General features: G+C 46.6%; 1 protein-coding gene and 1 non-coding gene across 5 annotated transcripts in view; one reads left to right on the forward strand and one right to left on the reverse strand.

The window, feature by feature from the left end:
- Il34 (interleukin 34) overlaps nucleotides 1-19,186 on the reverse strand; it is a 62,284-nt gene that overhangs the window by 33,286 nt on the left and 9,812 nt on the right. The window lies entirely within an intron of this gene.
- Nucleotides 11,591-11,663, forward strand: Trnaa-agc (transfer RNA alanine (anticodon AGC)). The gene has a single exon. It is a non-coding gene; the product is annotated as a tRNA-Ala (tRNA).

A 19,186-nucleotide genomic window follows, 5' to 3' on the forward strand; every position in this document is an offset into this window, starting at 1 on the left:
TTATGACAAAATAACTTCTCAGTTTAACAGAGAAAAGAGGGCCATCTGGAAAAAATATGGGAGGGGTGAATCAATTCCACCCAGAGTGCACCAAATGGATAAAAATTTGAATGTAAAATGACAGAAGAAAACACAGGACACATTCTGTTACCTCAGAGTGAGGAAGGTTTTTGTACCCATGTTCCAATGCTCTGAAGTCATGAACAGAAAGCGTGACTCGACTGCATAAAAATAAAAATCTATACGCTTCTCTCCCAAATCAGCAAAATGAAAGAGAAACACTAAACTACATGCAATCCCATCCAAGGCAAAATGCTCATCCCTCATACATAAACGACTCCTAGAAATAAAATAGAAAAAGTCAACGATCCAATTTTGGATTGGAGAAGGATACAAGGCTATAAATTTAAATAGGCTATAAATTTTTAACTTTTCATAACACATTTAAATTAAGACTGCATTGAAGCCGGGTGCAGAGGCATGCGCTTGTAACCTCAACTACTGGAGAGGCTGAGGCAGGAATTTTTTTAAAATTAAAAGGGCTGGGGATGTAACTCAGTGGTAGAGCACCCCAGGATTCAATCCTCAGTACTGAAACAAACAACTACTATGAGTCACTGTTTTTCACTTATCAGATTGGTAAAAATTCAATGATCTGACAATTTCATGCGTTTGGTGATAAAGTAGGAAAATAGTAATTTCTCATCCAAAAGCTTGATGCAGGTGCAAATTGGCACTAACTTCATGGAGAGGAAATTAACAGTTTATCTCAAAATTACCAATGCAGATACCTAGCAATCTCACTTCTGGGAATCCATCCTGCATATAAAGTACGCACCTGCAAAATGCCACATTACAAGGTTATTCATCTTGCAGCGTCTATGATAACATATTGAAACAACCTGAATGTTCACCACACAATGGCGTGACAGTAAGTGAAACAAGCAAGGCTCAGAACAGTGTTCATTCTATTTTGTAAACTGTGTTGAGCAGAGGTAGCAAAGCACTTTATATATGGTTGTATTTGCATAACAAGAGTCTGTGTTAGAATAATTCACACTAAAATGTAAAAGACTGGCAGCTCAGAACTCTCTCAGAGATGGTACCTCTTTAAAAGAAGATGATACTGGCTAAACCAAATGAACCTACAATTTGGTGGACTTTTATCAGGGTAATAAATTTGGAAAATGCATAGATCACAAGTGAAGAGATTTGCGGGGGTGGGGGGGGGTTCACAAGAGCCGTAGAAGAGGGGACTCCTCAGCTTCTCAGCTTTATCAAGGATCGGCTTTAATTAGATTAGACACAATAAGCTAAAACCAGTTACCTGGGGAGGCACTGGACAGTTCTGGGATATGCATGGGAAGAAAACTTCTCATTATAGTTCTTTATTACATGATGTTTATACCACATGAATATATTATCTAATCAAACTACTGAACAGTAAAAGAGAGGAGTTTCAGTTCGTAGGCTCCTAAGCCTTGATCAAAACCTGTAACACCTACCCCAGCTCCTGTTCCAACAAAGCCTGTCATTTGCCATCAGGTAAACATTCATGAGCAGTTTTATTACCCGTAATAGCTCACTGACATTTGCCAGAAACAACTTACATCAATATTGCTATTGCAAGCCATGGTGAGATAGAAAGCTCTTAGGCAACTCACTTACCCTCCCATGAGCTTCTGATTTCTCTTAAGCAGAGCAAAGGTAAGAACAGAATGATGTTGGAGAATTGCTGGGAAATTCAGGTATGACAGCGCTTCGGAGATGGGTGCAAAACCTGCTCTGCCTCCAACCACTGCAGCAGCCACATCTCAGCTGAAATGGATGTCAGTGCAGATTGTGGCTGCCAAGCTTTGTAAACCTCAGTGTACTTTAGGAGCCCCAGAGAGGTCCCCAGTCTTTGCCCTCAGAGATGCGCTTCAGCAGGGCTCAGATCCAGCCACTTGCTTTTCTAATAAACATCTCCCAGGTGATGCTGCTGTGGCTGGTTTACTAGTTCTCTGGTCCAGACTAGGGCTCTTCAGGTGATGTGAACGCAAATCACCTAGCATCTTGTTACGTTTTCACTGTGAAGGTTCTGGTTTAGCGGACTCCCTTTACAGATGAGGAAAGTGTGCCTTGAAAAGATGGAACAACTCGCCCAAGGACACTTGGGCCGTAAGGGCAGAGACAGGGTGAAGCCCCATGCAGGTGGCCACCATCCCTCAGGAACACCTGTCTCCCCTCTCCAGATCTGTGCTAAGTCCCACAAGGGCCAGTAAGCAAGGCCACACCTCTGGACAACGGCCTGTCAATTTACTACATCAGACAAAGCCCTCCACGCTGAACTTAGTTCAGATCACCAGGCTCTTTTCCTCTGTTTTGTTTTGTTTTGTTGCAGTACTGGAAAAAGAACCCAGGGGTGTTTAGCCACTGAGCCACCTCTTTAGTCCTTTTTATTTTTTTATTTTGAGATAGGGTCTCACTAAGTCACTGAGGCTGGCCTCAAACTTGCCATCCTCCTGCCTCAGCCTTCTGAGTAGCTGGGCTTACAGGTGTGCACCTCCACTCCCAGTTTGGATTGCTCTTTTTAAAAATGCAATTTTGGTAAAATGGTTCCTTTAGCTGAGTCACCTTCCCTTCCAGGGACTCACACTTTGACAGGCCCTTCTGTGAGAGTCCCAGGAAGACAGGGAGAATTGTTCAACCTGGGTACCCTGATTATGACCATGTGGGGGAGGGGCCTTGGCCTCTGGACTCACCAGCAGGCCTCCAACTCCCCAACCCTCAGTCCCTGGTGTCTTCAGACTGTGACTGGTTTGTGAACCTCCTCTGCCATGAACTTTCTGTGTCACTAGAAGAAATCAGTTTTGGAGATTCTCAGAGCTGAAAGGAGGAACCCTAGGAGATCAGCTGGTTCTGTGATCACAGAACCTCAATTTCTATGCCCCGGAACACAGGACCCCTGTCTCTGGCTGGCTTCCCCAGAGGCCAGGGGTGAGACGCGGAGCAGCTCCCCATGATTTACAGAGGGAGGTCCTCAGTGAAAGAACCAGGAAAGCGGGTCAGGTAGGGTTATTTTAAAAATGTTTTGATTGATTTATTTTGCAGTGCTGAGGACGGAATCCAGGGCCTCCCGCATGCTCAGCAAGAGCTCTTCCACTTAGCTCCACGGCCATCCCCAGAAGGGTACCACCTGAGGCAAGGATGGGGTGCGGTGGGGATTCACACCCCTGATCAGTCAGTGGCCCCCCGGGGTGGGGGAGGGCACAGAGTGGGGTAACCTCCCGTCAGAGAGGGGCCAGCAGCCCTTTGCAGCTAGATGGAGGCAACACTCTGAGGAGCTTTTGCTTCCTTCCTTGCGGTTCTGAGAGCTTCTCAAATGTGCTTATTCACAAGAGGCCCCAAAAATCAAAAGGAGAAAAGGAGAGAGAAGACTACAGGCATTTTTCCATTTCCCGAAGACTCCTGGAATCCGCACTTGGAATAACCCCTGACGCCCCCGCCCGGTGACTTCCCGGCAGGCTGTGACGGCCCCTCCCCCCGCCCCCCCCCCAGTTCCACCCGCTGTCCCTGCACTGACCCAGTCCTCCTCAAGGACTTTGCCCTTTGCCTTCCCTCGGCCTAGAGTCTTCCACCCAGGTTTGCCCAGCTGGCTCCTCTTGTCAGATCAAACATCCCCCCGTGGAGATCCCTCCTCCCCAGGCATCCCAGGCCATTCCCAGGGCCACATGCTGGGCCGCACTTTCTGCACTGGCCACAGACGTTATCTCAACCCCCTAGGTGTTGTGCATCTCCCAGCTAGAATGGCCTCCAGGGGACACAACCTGGTTCTGGTCTAATCACCAGGTCCCTAGGGCCCGGCTGTGGCTGGGCACTGAGCAGTCTGTGCCACCCAGGAATTGATACCTGAGTGAATGAATCAGACACTAGGACCAGCACAGGAGGACCAGGCTGGCTAACCCCCGGCAGCCTCAGCAACCAGAGGGAACTGGAACTGGCCACGGGGAGAAAGGAGAGAGCCCCCAGGAGACTGCTTGGCTGCCGAGTCCCTCTCCCCTCCAGCTCCTTGTCTCAGCGCCCACCCCTCAACTTGGAGGCAGGCTTGGCATCAACGGGGGGGGGGGTGCTCACCTCCTGGAAGCGTGTGACCCTCTCCTGATGTCCAGGGGCCCCCCGTTTCCAATCCAAGTTCCAGATCTAAACTTCTCTGTCCCCCAGGTCCCTGAAAGTGCCACAGTGCTGACGTCAGCCTTGCAGGGCTGCTGGGAACACCAGCCTTGGGGCAACCGGGCTCAGACTCGCCCCACTGCAAACTGCCACCAGGGCAGGGGAAATCTCCACTTTGGGTGCCCATTCCCTCCCGGCTGCTGCCGGGGCTGGTGGCTCCTCCGGTTCCAGGACAGTCTCCACCTCAGCTGCACAGCCTCAGGTCACCTGGGAGATCCCCCAGTGTTACCCAACAGCTCCCAGGAGCCGGCTCCACACCTGCTTGCTCATGAACCCACATCCCCAGGGAACCTCGTCTCCAGGGATCACCATCTCTGTCTTACCAAGGAGGAAACAAGGCTGAGGGATTAGGTCACTGGCCCGAAGACACAGAGCTAGTGAGCAGCGGCATCTGGGTTCTAACTCTGCCCTCTGATGGTTCAGGTCGTTTATTAGGTGACTCGCCGCTCTTGGCTCCTTTCAGGCAGCAGTCCTAGAAGGAGGGCACTGTGACTTCCATTTTACTGAGAATGGGAGTGTGATTGCAACAAGGTTCACTGGGTGCCCCTGGCCTCGCAGGCTCTTCCCTCTCTACTTGAGGACCCTTCATGGGGTGAAGGGTGTGACACTAGTTGGTGGTCCCTGGCACCAGCTTTGTTTCTCAGATAGGGAGACCAAGTCTCCATCAGATGTAAGGACTATGTACCAGACCCACAATGAGCCCCAGGTGCTTCCCTCAGCAAAAGTACATGACAGTGAAGGCCACCCCACAGGGTACATGCTTTGGGGACTGGCTGCCTGCCCTTCCGAGTTGGCCTGAGCTCACCTGGGGTGGCTCACCTCGAACCTGGCAGGCAGGGCCTGTGAGTGTGTTGTTCTTCGTTCTTCCCACCCTCCACCTTTGCCTCATCCCTCTCTCTTCCAGGATGATTGGGCCCCAAGCCCAGACTTGTCAGAAAACCAGCCCTAGGATGTGCTGGAGGCACTCCCCCAACATCCTGATATGAAGGGGTGGTTTAAGATTTGAAAAATACTTCTGAAATCCCAGCGACTTGGGAAGCTGAGGCAGGAGGATTGCAAATCTGAGGCCAGCCTCTGAAATTCATCTAGACCCTGTCTCAAAATAACAAAATAGGAAAGGTTTGGTTATTTAGCTAAGTGGTAAAGAGCCCCTTGGTTCAATCCCCAGTATGGGGAGGCGAAGGGGATGGGAATCAATCATAATCCGTAAAAAAGAAAAATCACATAGTCATATTAGTAGATGAAGAAAATGTCTGACAAAATCCAACATCTATTCCTGATTAAAACTCTCAGTGGGGGACTGGGGATGTACGTCAGTAGTAGGGCACTTGTCCAGCATGTATAAGGCCCCCTGGGTTTTGCCAAAAAAAAAAAGCCTTCAGTCAATTACTAATAGAAAGGAACTTCCTCAACCTGAAAGAGGGAATCTTTGAAAAAGTAGCAGCTAAACGGTGAAAGACTAAATGCTTTCACTCTAAGGCTGGGGGAGACAGGGATGTCTGCACTTATTTCCACTCGGACACTGAAGATTCCAGCCCGTGCACTGAGCAAGAAAACCAGAGGCCTGCATAGGAAAAGGAAGCAGAGAAGCTGTCTTCGCTCCCAGATGAGAGGTTCATCTCTGTGGAAAGTCCAGAGGATGCATAAAACTATAAAGCTTAAAAAATACATGAGTACAGCAAGGTTGCTGGTCAGAAAACCAACATACAAAAATCAGCTGTATTTTTATGATCTAGCACCAAAATCTGGAAACCAACTAAATGTCCAGCAGCAGATGAATGATTGATTATGTTATCCACACCCCAAACTGAGCAGATCGAACACTTCTGTGCATACTTCGGCAGGTCCACTTCACCTTGGCGTTGTTTTCTTTGAATTGCATATGAACTGGGCGTCTAGAATAGGCCAATTCATAAAGACAGAAAGTACAATAAAGTTACCAGGGACGGGGTGAGACCAGAATGGGAAGTTGTTGTTTAATGGGTAGAGTTTCTGTTTGGGAGGATGAAAAAGTTCTGAAATAGATAGTGGTGATGGTGACACACACAGAATATGCTAATAGGGATGAAACATCCACTTAAAAATGGCTAGGGGGTAAATTCTATATTATGTATATTTTACCACAATAAAAAAAGTTTTTAAAGAATCCCAAATAAGTCACACATAAGTGGAGACTTGCATTTCAGAGGGGAGGCTGCTACACATTGAACCTGGGGCCTCGTGCATGCTAAATACCTGCATTTGTTCCTCTCACTCTCCCAAAGGGTGTCTGTTTGCAATGAGGCTCAAACAGCCTTTCTTCCCTTAGAGAGCCAGCCCTCCATGGAACCAGAATCCCCACAGGGTCATGTCCCCATCTCTGCAGCCACCCTTCATGATAACAGCAGACTGGCCTCAACTCCTTGGCACCTGCTATATTTGATAAGCAGAATATCCTTCCCCCTCCCTCACCAGCAGCAGAACTTACACAAAGGTGTATGCACACGCATGCGCACATGCACACACACACACTCTGGCTCTCTCATTTTGGCCTATGAGCCCCTGGAGGCTGTCAGCCTCTTGTTTCTCCTGCTGTGCCACTTTTCCAAGACGGCAGCCCCTTCTCTGTGGCCCCCTAGCCTTAGTCTCCCTCCTCCTTTAACCTGTCCAGAGGGTCCTGCACATCCACTCTGAATCTCCAGCCAGACTGGAAGCTCACTAACTACTCCGGCTTTGCCTGGCTCCCTCTGCCTCCCGCCCTTTTTGAGTCAGGCCTAGCAGCAAGCGGATCAGCTGCCAGGGACTTGGGCTGATCCAGTCACTTTTTCACTGATTCAGGAATGTTCCTAGTGGAGAACAATGAAGAAATGGAATTGTTGGTGAACAGAGCGGCTTTTGTTTTAGATTTTTTTGGCATGCAGGGGGTCTGTCCAAGAGTTTGGCCCCACATATGTTGACTTTGGGTTCTTCCATGGATGTTGGCAGGGTCATCCCTGCCCCTCCCAGCCCTGGCTCTCTTATTCTGGCTCCTGGTCAGGTTTGCTCGGCTATATCTTCCAAAGCAATGGAACCGATCTTTCATTCAGTTTCACATCTCCCTCCCTTGCTGGAGGGAGCCTCAGTAAATTCCAGGCATTTAGATCAGAGTCTCATTGTATTAAATAATTAATGGGGGAATGCGTTATCAGTATTGGCAGTTTTCAAAGGAGTGAAAGGCAGCCTCTGGTCCCCAAGCTACTTGGGGAGTCATCAGCCTCCCTGCAGGCCCAGCCCTCCTCCTTCCTCTGGCTCAGGCCTTGCCCTGGCTATACCCAGCCCCCATCCCACCTGCCTTCTAAGACATTTTTTAAGTGAGTTGTGAAGTCTCCACATCAGAGTTCAATGCTATTCTACATGCTTTTTTTTTTTTTTTTTAGCAGAGCCTCTCTTGTGTGCCCAGAGTTTGACACACAAAGATGGAAAGCTTCAAGCCAGCTGGCATGGTGGGGAGGCCAGGTCACAGTGAGCAGCCAAGGGGGAGAGAGCCACACCCACTGACCTGAGCCTGCACTGGGGGGCAAGGAGGTGAGGGGTCCTGCCCACTCTTCTAACAAACGATAAGAAGTGAGGTCTCACCTCCATCCTTCTGCAGGAATCTGTGAGAAGATGGAGAAATCCAAAACTAGTTTTCCCAGGGGGTGGTGGAGGGTGAGTTCCTCAATCTAGGACTCAGCCTGGGAAAAACGGTTGTTCCAGAAGCATTTGTCAGTAGAGCTGGGGGCCTGCAGGCCAGCTGTGGGATCCAGCCCTCGCCAGCTGGGAGGCCGAGGCTGTGGGCAGCCGGGTTTCACCACTCTCAGCCTCCTTGCTCCTCAGCCTGCCCACACCAGCCTCCCTCTACAGACCAGTGTCAGCTCTTCCCTCCATTCCCTGTCAGAGGACTCTGGTGTCGCTTCTTCCAGAGACTCCTCACATTTACACTTCCTGCCAGCCTCCTGCTATGGCTCCAGAGCACCCAGGCACCTTTCTCTCTCCCCCTCCACGCTGCTCTGTTTTTAATCTCAGTGGTAGCACACCACATATGCTTAGAGTAAACTGATTATTCAATAGTATCCCTTAAAATTCATATCCATCTGGAACCTTGGAATGTGACCTCACTTGAAAAAAAGTCTTTGCAGATGTCATTAGTCAAGGTGAGGTCATACTGGATTAAGGTGGGCTCTAAATCCAATGACCAGTGTCCTTATAAGAGGAGAAACATACAGAGAAAAGGCAACATGATGGCAGAGACAAAGATGGAGAGGTGCTCTGCGAGCCCAGGGATGGGAAGGAATGGCCAAGGATGGCAGGAGCTCCCAGAGGAAGACAAGGGAAGATCCTCCCTGTAGCCTTCAGAGGAGCATGATCCTTCTGACACCTTGATTTCAGACTTCTGGCTTCCAAAATTGTGAGAGAGAAAATCTCTGCTGTTCAAAGCCACCCACAGCAGCGCTGGGAAGTGAAGAGAACGCTGCTCCCACCTTGCTCTTCTCACCTCAGCTATCTTGAAAGCTGTGGCTTTGCCTCGTTATTTTCCACCAGCTGCTGAGCACTTCATCGTGCAGGGAGCCTTGTGAGCATTTAGCACTTGCCATCTTTACTTTGTACAGTCTGTGCTCCGTGACTGTCCTGGCTTTCCTGGTTTGGGCCACCCTGGGCTCCTAGGTAGAAGCATAATCCCTGGGTCGGGGAATAGGAGGTCCATTGGGTTCACTTAAATGTTTGAAGGCTGTTGCAAAAGGGCCCTCCGAGGAGCCCAGCACGGTTTGTGCTCTTACAAGCAATGCAGAGCATTGCTTTCATGGGATGGCTTGTTTGTTTCTCATTGGCTTTATTTATGTTTTCCATGTTCCAAGTAAGTGTAAGTACGTTGTCACAAGTGAAATGATACATGGGTGTCTCCTGCGCAATACTTTTCTTAATATGAGTAATACCCAGATTTGTGTCTCTGTCTCTCCTCTTCTGTCCTGGCCTCTCCTTTACAGTACCATGGGGGTCACCAGCTGTCCTTCTATACCTCCCCTGCTCTCTTTCGTGTATATGTGTGTGTTTGTGTGTGAGAGAGAGAGAAAGAGAGAGAGAGAGAGACTGGAGTTTGAGCCCAGGGCTGCTTTACCACAGCTACATCCCCAGCCCTTTTTATTTATTTTTTTTTTATTTTGAGATACAGTCTTGCTAAGTTGTTGAGGGTCTCTCTAAGTTGCTAAGGCTAGCCTTGAACTTGTGATCCCCCTGCCTCAGCCTCCTGAGTTGCTGGGATTGCAGGAATGCACCACCACGCTCAGTTGCATCTTTCTCTTTGCTCATGATAACACATGTGTGCTAACACATAAAGGGGAAGTTGGCATGCTTGCTCCAGTAAAATTGAATCACCAGATCCTGCCCCCACACTTTACAGTCAGTCCTGGGCATATTTGTAAGTCAGGACCATATAGACAAACATGCAGAGACTGGGGTTAGAGTGGGCATACTAGGTTGTAGTTCTATCTCTCTGCTTCACATAAGCTCAAAACTGTGTCCCCTGTCCCTGTGGGCCATTAAAATCTAGATCTCAGCTGGGTGCTGTGATACATGCCTGTAATCCCAGTGACTCAGGAGGCTGAGGCAGGAGGATCACAGGTTCAAAGACGGCCTCAGCCCTGAGCAATTTAGCAAGACCCTTTCTCAAAATAAAAAATAAAAAGGGCTGAAGATGTGGCTCAGTGGTTGAATGGCCCCTGGGTCCAATCCTGGGTGCAAAAAAAAAAAAAAAAATCTTGGGCTGGGGTTGTGGCTCAGAGGCAGAGTGCTCGCCTAGCATGCTTGAGGCACTGGGTTCAATACTCAGCACCACATAAATGTAAAATAAAGATAAAACAAAACAAAACCCTAGATCTATGGGTTATCCAGGCAGGCAAAGGGACCTCAAGGTAGAACCATGGCCCCCTAGTCCAGCCATTCTCGTTCTTGATTTCTTTTATGCTTCTGGCCCTGGGACTTCTCTTATTTCCATGCAGCAGGTTAGCTGTGTGTGTATATGTTCCCCCACACGATCATCTCAATAGACGCAGAAAAAGCATGTGACAAAATACAGCACCCCTTCATGTTCAAACCACTAGAAAAACTAAGGATAACAGGAACAAATCACAACATCATAAAGGCTATCTACGCTACGTCTCAGGCCAACGTCATTCTAAATGGAGAAAAGTTGAAGGCAAACCTCTAAAAACTGGAACAAGACAGGGATGCCCTCTTTCGCCACTTCTATTTAACATAGTTCTTGAAACGCTGGCCAGAGCAATTAGACAAAAGAAACTAAAGGGATACACATAGGAAAAGAAGAACTCAAATTAGCACTATTTGGTGATGATATGATTCTATACCTAGAAGACGCAAAAAGTTCCACCAGAAAACTTGTAGTATTAGTAAATGAATTCAGCAATGTAGCAGGATATAAAATCAACACCCATAAGTCAAATGCATCTCTGTATATAAGTGACAAATCCTCAGAAAGAGAAACAAGGAAAACTACCCCATTTACACTAGCCTCAAAAAAATAAAATACTTGGGAATCAACTTAATGAAAGAGGTGAAAGATCTAGATAATGAAAACCCTAAAGAAAGAAATCAAAGAAGACCTTAGAAGATGGAAAAATCTACCTTGCTCCTGGATAGGCAGAATTAATATTGTCAAAATGACCACACTACCAAAAGCAATATACAGAATTAATGCAATTCTGATCAAAATCCCAATGACCATTCCTCATAGAAATAGAAAAAGCAGTCATGAAATTCATCTGGAAAAAAATAAGACACACACACACACACACACACACATATAAGATACAACTTCATATATACATATGAAGTTGTATCTTAAATTTCTAAGGTGGCTTTGGAGTTTTTCTACCCAAACTATCCAATCTTCCACCTTCTGAAAAGAAATATCCCTTACATTGCTTTTTCCTTGTACTGACTCTTGGCCTTAATAATTTCATGTGCTCTTATTTCTGCAATTGAACTAGAACTCTGGGGTCATTCATAGGGCACAGCCCCACTGTGGACACAAAGGAGAGGTGGTTACTGGAAACTAGAAGAATGAGAGGAAAGCAGCCCAGGCTCCCCGTCAGGAGCCATGTAGATGTGGTCACCTCATTTCACCTCATTTGGAGCCCATAAAAGGTGGATCATTAGGGCTGGAGATGTGGTTCAGTGGTAGAGCACTTACCTAGCATGTGCGAGGCCCTGGGTCCAATTCCCAGAACCACAAAAAGAAAAGAGAGAGAGAGAAAAAAAAACCTGGACTGTGATGTTGGCAATTGTCCATAGGATGGAGCTGGGACTGCTTTGGCTGGAATAAAACAACTACAGGGGCAAATGGTAATAAGATTAATAGCAGGACTGGGGTTGTGGCTCAGTGGTAGAGCTCTTGCCTAGCATGCATGAGGCACTGGGTTCGATCCCCAGCACCACATAAATAAACAAAATAAAGGTATTATGTCCATCTACAACTAAAAAAAATTTTAAAAAAGAATAACAGCAAAGCTAATGTTAATGACTGTACATAACTAATATTAATGACTGTATGTCATTCAATCCCCCCCAACATGCATATATACCAGTTCTAGAAATTCTCACCCCCATTTTGATGATGAGAAAACCAAGGCTTAAAATGTTAGGTGACTTGCCCCAAGTCACACAGCAGCAAGTGGGCAAGCAAGTATTAAATCTAAGTTTCTCTAACCATGAAGCTCTTGCTGTTGACTACATTAGAGTGACAATCTAAAGGCAAGAGAAAAGGGTCACATTCCCCCAATCTGGCAATTTCTACAGCTAAAAAGCCAGATTGTGGCTCATGGTAGTGAGTTTGCCAAGCTTAATTGATCCCCAGCACCACAAAAATTTAAAAAAAAAAAAAAACTGATTATGAGGCCACAGGAGGAGGCATGGCCTAGGGGAAGCCCTGAGGATCCCGGGTGACCTAAGCATCCAAGTTCGGCATCTGAACACAGAGACTGTGAGTCTGACCTTGAGCTGGTCAGGTCTGGGCCCCTCTGGCTGGAGCCCAGAGCCATTGGGCCTAGAGAAGAGCTATTCCACTTCACCACGGAGGCAGAGTCTGTGCCCTTTGCCCATTGGACTCCCCCAGCCCTCCTGATTGGGCTCATGCTGGTGCTGGGAGCTCAGTTTCCTCATCCTGTCAGCTGGGCAGCCAGTTGGTCAGAGCAGCCTTGGCTCTGCTGGCCATGAGAAGGCTCCTCACAGGTGAGGGAACACGGCCTCTAATCCCCACACCCCGCCCCACCTGGGGCTGTCGATGTGAGGTGCATGGGGGACAACTGGAATCTGTCTACCAAGGAACCAGCTCCTGAGGGGGGAAAACACAGAAGACAGGAGAATAGGGGGGAGGAACACTGAAGCAAGACAGGATGATTCCAGAAGCTTCTGGACACAGTAGGACATTCCTCCTTTCCCTGCATCCCCTACTTCTCCTGCACCCTTCCTCTTTTTTGGAGGAGATGCTGGGATGGAACCCAGGGCCTCATGCCTACTGGCCCAGCTGTCTACCACTGAGCCACACCCTGAGCCCCAGCAGTCCTCCTCTCTCCCAGCATCCTCCAGTTCTCCCAGCATTCCTCATCTGTCTCATTATCCCTTTATCTTTGCCAGAATCTCCTCATTACTTCCAAAGGCTTTTTTCCAGGTCGGAGTCAAAAAACAATCACCAACAGATTTTTACATTAACCAGTTATACTTCATTTTGTCAAATGTAATGCATGACGGACTATAAAATACACCATTATTTTATGTGCCACTGAGAAAGACAAGGTAAACTGCTAAATAAATTATGATGCTATCAATCCAATTCAGAGAAGATATCAAAATGTGCAAGAGCAGGGTGCTTTAAAATTGGTAGAATATGGTCACACTAAAAGAACTGATGTGGATTTGGGGTCTTGCCTAAGGGTTACAAAAGATTTCCATGTGCAGCATCTTGCTCTGCTAATGGCCCAGACTCTGGTGGATCCTTTCTCTGCCCTGGTGGAAATCACAGGTTAGTTGGTGATCTTAAAGACAGATTCAGAAAACATGTACAGAGCAGTTCCAGACAGTCTCTATGGTGTGGATTATAAATGTGCTAGGTGTTCAGAGAAGGGATGGATTGGGGTTGGCCAAAGCGAACAAACAAGGCTTCATGGCAGGAAGAAGGGTAGGAATCTGTGGTGGGGCAGGGAGGGGAGGCAAGGATGGAGAATGGGGACAAGAGAAGACACTGGGGAGGGAGAAGTGTGGATAAAGTGAACAAGGAATAAAGATGAAGCCCATATGCCAGATGCTTGGGACAACAAAGAGAAGGTTCAGTTTGTTTGGAACAAAAAAGTTGTGTTCAGGAATTACAGGAATCTATGAGACAGGCAGGGCAAGGCCACAAACATCCTTGAAAGCCAGGCAGTTTATTTATTTTAATTAGGTATATATGACAGCAAAATCTTCTTTCTTTTTTCTTTTCTTTTCTTTCTTTTTTTTTTTTTTTTTTTTTTTTGATACTAGGGATTAAACCCAGGAGGCTTTAACACTGAGCTACATCCCCAGACTTTTTTTTTAGACAGGGTCTTACTAAATTATTTAGGGCTTCCCAGTCTCTGAGACTGGCCTCAAACTTTCAATTCTCCTACCTCAGCCTCCTGAGTCTCTAGGATTACAGGTAAACTCCACAGCACCCATCTGCCTGGCAGTTCTTAATGTGGCAGGAAGCAGGGAGCTAGTGCAGGTTCTTGAGTAGGAACTTGATCTGATAAACACTAATTTAGGGAACACTGATGTCCAAGAAGAGCTGGAGGCTAAGACATCACCTCTCCCTCCAAGATCTGTGACCAAAGAAGATGATCTCCAAAGGGTCTCTAATGGAGGTTCACATGTCTACAAAGGGCCTGGGGCAGTTCTATAAGGCAGTTCTAACCATGCTGAGATGAAGAAGGGTCCTGACCCTTTAAAGGACTTTTCCTTCAAGGTCTGGGCCACCCACTCTGGGAAAGGACAGCTGTATAAAAACCATCTCCCTGACTCTGTAAAACGGGCATCACTTAACAGATGCAGGGGCTGAAACACTGCTTACATCTGTTTGATAGCCCCTTCTTTCAGGTTTGGTCCTACTTGGCCATTTGTAACAAAAATCGTAAAACTGCCTAAACCCTGTCAGGGGGTAGCTACACTTTAGGAGGTGGGCCACTAAGAAGTAATCAAGTCCAAAATGGCCCAAAACATTGCCACTTGGGAATGTAAGAGTCAAAGAACTACCCAAGAACCCCACAAGGATGAAGGGATTCTGCTCACCAGGAAGGGTCAGTATCAAGCACTCAGCTGAGCTGTTTTATTCATTTAGAAACATGTTGAACTGGGGAGCAGCACCCCAACTACATATGTGTCTGTACGTTGGATGCTGCAGAAGGCAGTGTGTGGCACAAGCACAGGTTTGGCTTCAGAGCCCCACTTTCCTCATCTGAAAAATGAGAATGAAATCTGCAGTCATTAGCCCTGGCCTGGCCATGGTAGCTATAATTACTAGGTGCATGACACAAACAGACAATAATAGCCCACGCTCACTGCACCTGGACACAAGTATTTTTGGCAAGGCTGGGTGATAGATGGACAGAGCCATCTAACGACAGCAGGGGCCACTGGCTCCAGTGTCTGGAGTGGAGACAGGAAATGGTATGCCAGCGAGCCCAGTGCCATGTCTGGGAGAGTCACTTCCGGTGGGAAGAAGACCCAGGTGGGGAAAGCTGAGTGAGCCCTGATCTGCCACTCAGATGTTGGGGTGCAGCAACTTCCTTCCTCTTCTGACCACAATCCCCTCTGGGCCTCTGGGAACAATGGCCATGCCACCTCCCCAGGCAGTCTTGATATCAGGGTGAATAAATTCTGCTATGGCCACCATTCCTCCGTTGAAATCCTAACCCCCTAGGAGATGGTGTTAGGAAGCAGGGCGTTTTGGTGGTGATTAGGTCATGAGTGAGGAGCCCTCATGGATGGGATTCGTGTCCTTGTAAAAGAAACCCAGAGAGCTCCCTCATCCCTTGTGCTCTGTGAGCTTACAGAAGAAGGACAGTTGTCTAGGAGGTGGGCCCTCCCCAGATACCAAATCTGCTGGAGGCTTGATCTTGCTCTTCTGGCCTTCATAACAATACATTTCTATAATTCATTAACCCCCCCAATCAATAGTATTTGGGTATGGCAGCTCGAACAGACTAAGACAAATCCAACTCCTATGGTCAGTCAGGCAAAGTTAGCCTCTCACCCAGAAGAACATCCAAGGAAACCAGAGAGGAAGCCAGGTGCAGTGGTGCATACCTGTAATCCCAGCGACTCAGGGGGCTGAGGCAGGAGGATGGCGGGCTCAAAGCCAGCCTCAGCAACAGGGAGGCACTAAGCAACTCAGTGAGACCCTATCTCTAAATAAAATACAAAATAGGGCAGGGGATGTGGCTCAATGGTTGAGGGTCCCTGAGTTAAAAAAAAAAAATAGAAAGAAACCAGAGAGGAAACAAAAGGAAGGAATTAAAATGCAGCCAACTGTCAGGAGGGATTCCAGGGCCTGGAGTCCTTATTCTAATATGAATCTGCCCCTACCTGGATGAGCAGCCTCCTCCCACTCTTCCTCACCTCCATCCGTTTGCCTTGGCAAGAATACCTTCCCTCCAGAGCTTGCTTCCTCTGCCTTGGCGGCATCCGCCCCGTCCCCAGCTCTTGGCAGGACCAGCCCGTTCTGCCCAAGCTCCTGGAGAGTCCTCCCCAGAGAGGGTTCTTTGGCCCATGGGCCTCCCATGGGGACTATCATGGACTCATGCTGGGCAGAGTTCTTGTGAGAAGTAGATATGACAGTTGGTGACACCCACTGCAACAAATGTCAGCTTGGAAGAGCAACACTTCATTTTGTTCTCTGTCCCTTCTCCTTCGCCCAGCTCATAATAAATGCTCGTGATGCTTGTTGAATGAACAAGAAACAAGAATATAAGCTGAGTGCATTCACAAGTCTCCAGGAGGACCCACAAGAACCTGGCATAAGTGAATGTCTTTAGATAGATGTCAGTGGCGGCCTAGGGAACGGGCTATGCAGAGGAGGGTACTTTTCACTATAAGCCAAACTATGTTTTGAACTTTTTTTTTACTGTGTTCATGTATTATTATTTGAGATTAAAAACACAACACCATTTACATTATCACCCTCAATTATTATATTTTTAAATATAAATCTAGCAGGATACTTACAGTATCTAAGGAAAAACTATGCAACACAGGTTCAATGTAATTCCAATCAAAATCCCAGAAACTTATCTTTTGGATATCTACAAACAAACTGATTCTGTAGTTTATGTGGAGGGTCAAAAGACCCAGAAGAGCCAACACAACACTGAAGAAGAACAAAGTTGGAAGACTGGTGTTACCTGACTACAAGACTTCCTATCAGCTACAGCAATCAAGACAGTGAGGTTTCAGTGAAAGGACAAATCAATGGAACACAGGGAGCCCAGAAATGGACCCAAATACAGCCGACTGACCTTTGACAAAGACAATTCAATGTAGAAAGGACAGTCTTTTTAATAAATAGTATGCTCAAACCACTGGACATCCACATGCAAAAAATTAAGCTAGACAGAGACCTTACACAAAAATTAATTCAAAATGGATCTTAGAGGATGTGAGGGTAATCTGGTTGCGAGATCTGTCACCCCATTGATTGCCAGTGTTGATTCGGCTGACCTGGCTGGCTAGGCAGGTGTGCCCTTTCTCCCTCACGTATGTCCTTCTCAAAGCTGCAAGTTCAGTCAAAGTGGACGACCTTCTCTGATAGAGGAGGACCATGTGCTCCCCTGCTAGAACCTCCAAACAAGCTCTCAACATGGATCTTAGAGGCTGGGATTGTAGCTCAGTGGTAGAGCATTTGCCTAGCATTCCTGAGGCCCTGGGTTTAATTCCAAGCACTGCAAAAATTAAAAATAAAAAATAAAAAAGTCTTAGACCTAAATGTAAAACTATACAATTTCCAGAAGATCACAGAGGAGAAAGTCCAGGTGATCTTGGACTTTCATATTAACAATGAGGGAAATTTTGTGCTAAGTGGAACTCTAGATGCTCAATTTTTATGAGGTTTTAGATACACTAAGGGCATAATCCATAAAAGAAAATTTAGGTTAGACTTTATTAAAATTAAAAAGTTCTTCTCTGAAAGACATTGCTGAGGAAATGAAGAGAAAATATTTGAAACAGATACATCAATAAAGTACTTGTATCTAAGATATACAGAGAACTCTTGAACTCAACAATAAGAAAACAAACCCCAATTAAAACAGACAACAGAGATGAACAGACACACCTCACCAGAAACATTGGGAGGTGCTCATCAGACATCATTAGGGAAATGCAAATTAAAATAACACTGAGCTACCGTGAAGCACCTCTTAGAATAGCTAAAGTCCAAAAGCTGTTGCTAAAAAGTGCTGGAAAAATGGCAGGACAGGGGAGCTCTCATTCTCTGCTGCGAGAATGGGCAGTAGTAGAGACACTTTGAAAAAGCTTGTCAGTTTCCTACAAAGCTGTACACTCTTCCCACACAACCCAGCAGTCTTGTTCCTAAGTACTTACCAGATCAAGCTGAAAACTTATGTCCACACAAAAGCTTACTCATGAATGTTTATAGCAACTTTATTCATAATCACCCCAAAGTAGAAGAAAGTTAGCAATGTTGGTCTATAGTCCCAGCTACTTGGGGATGTTAGGGTGGGGGAGCACTTGTGCCCAGGAGCATTTGAGCCCAGGAGCTTGAGGCCAGGGCAGGCAACATAGTGAGACCCCCCCATCTCAAAAAAAAAACAAAAACAAAAACAAAAACTAGTGGCAATCAGTAAATAGATGAAGGAATAAATAAACTGTGGTATAGCCATACATTGGAACATTACTCAACAACAAAAAGAAAAGGCTATCGAGCCACCAAAAGACATACAGGAACATATATCTGTATGAAAGAAACCCATCTGAAAAGGCCACCTACTGTGTGAGTTCTGCTATGTGACATTCTGGAAAAGGCAAAACTAGGGAGACAGTTAAAAGATCAGTGGTTGCAGGCGTGAGGAGGACTGAACAGCTGGGACACAGGGGAGCCATAGGGCAGAGGAACAGTTCTGTGTGATACCTGTCACTATACATTTGTCAAAATCCATAGAACTGTACAACAGGAAAAGTGAAGCCCCAGCGGAAACTATGGACTTTAAATTATTTAGTCCATATTATGTGTTATTATCAGACCAAAGGTATGAGGACACAAATGCAACATGCTAACAATGAGGGAGATTTTGTGCTGGGGTTGGGGCAGCTAAATGGAACTCTAGATGCTCAATTTTTCTGTAAATCTAAGACTATACAATTGATTTTTTATAATTTTAAATGTATTTTTGCAGCACTGGGGATGGAGGCCCGGGCTTTGTACATACCCTATTGCTGAGGTGCAACCCCAGCCTTGATAATTTTTTAAAGAATTTTTTTTTATTTTTCAGTGGACACAACATCTTTTTTTTAATTTTTATTTTTATGTGGTGCTGAGGATCGAACCCAGCGCCCCACACATGCCAGGCGAGCGCGCGACCGCTTGAGCCACATCCCCAGCCCTAAAGAAATTTTTAAAAAAGAGTTTTAAACATTAGCTGTTCAGCAAATGTTAGCAGGCAGATGGCTCAGGGTTCAAGTCCTCATGTGCCTAACATCCTCCTCCAGGGTGACACCCATGCTCTACGAGTCCAGGTTAAGGATTCCAGAACTCTCACTGTAATTTAGAGAATCAAAGCTCATTCGGCCTGCATGATTTCCATGGACAAAGAGGAGTGGCTCTCTTGTTCCCTCAGAAAGTGACAGGGGGTGGACCAGGGAAAGGAGTGGGGATGAGGACGACCAGGTGGCCTTCTTTCCAGATAAGAAGCCCATGAAAGAAGCCTTCCTTCCTGTG

Source organism: Marmota monax, unplaced genomic scaffold (assembly GCF_021218885.2).
Source record: "Marmota monax isolate L192 unplaced genomic scaffold, Marmota_monax_Labrador192_F-V1.1 WCK01_AAM20220418_F8-fsc00024, whole genome shotgun sequence".
NCBI classification, from domain to species: Eukaryota; Metazoa; Chordata; class Mammalia; order Rodentia; family Sciuridae; genus Marmota; species Marmota monax.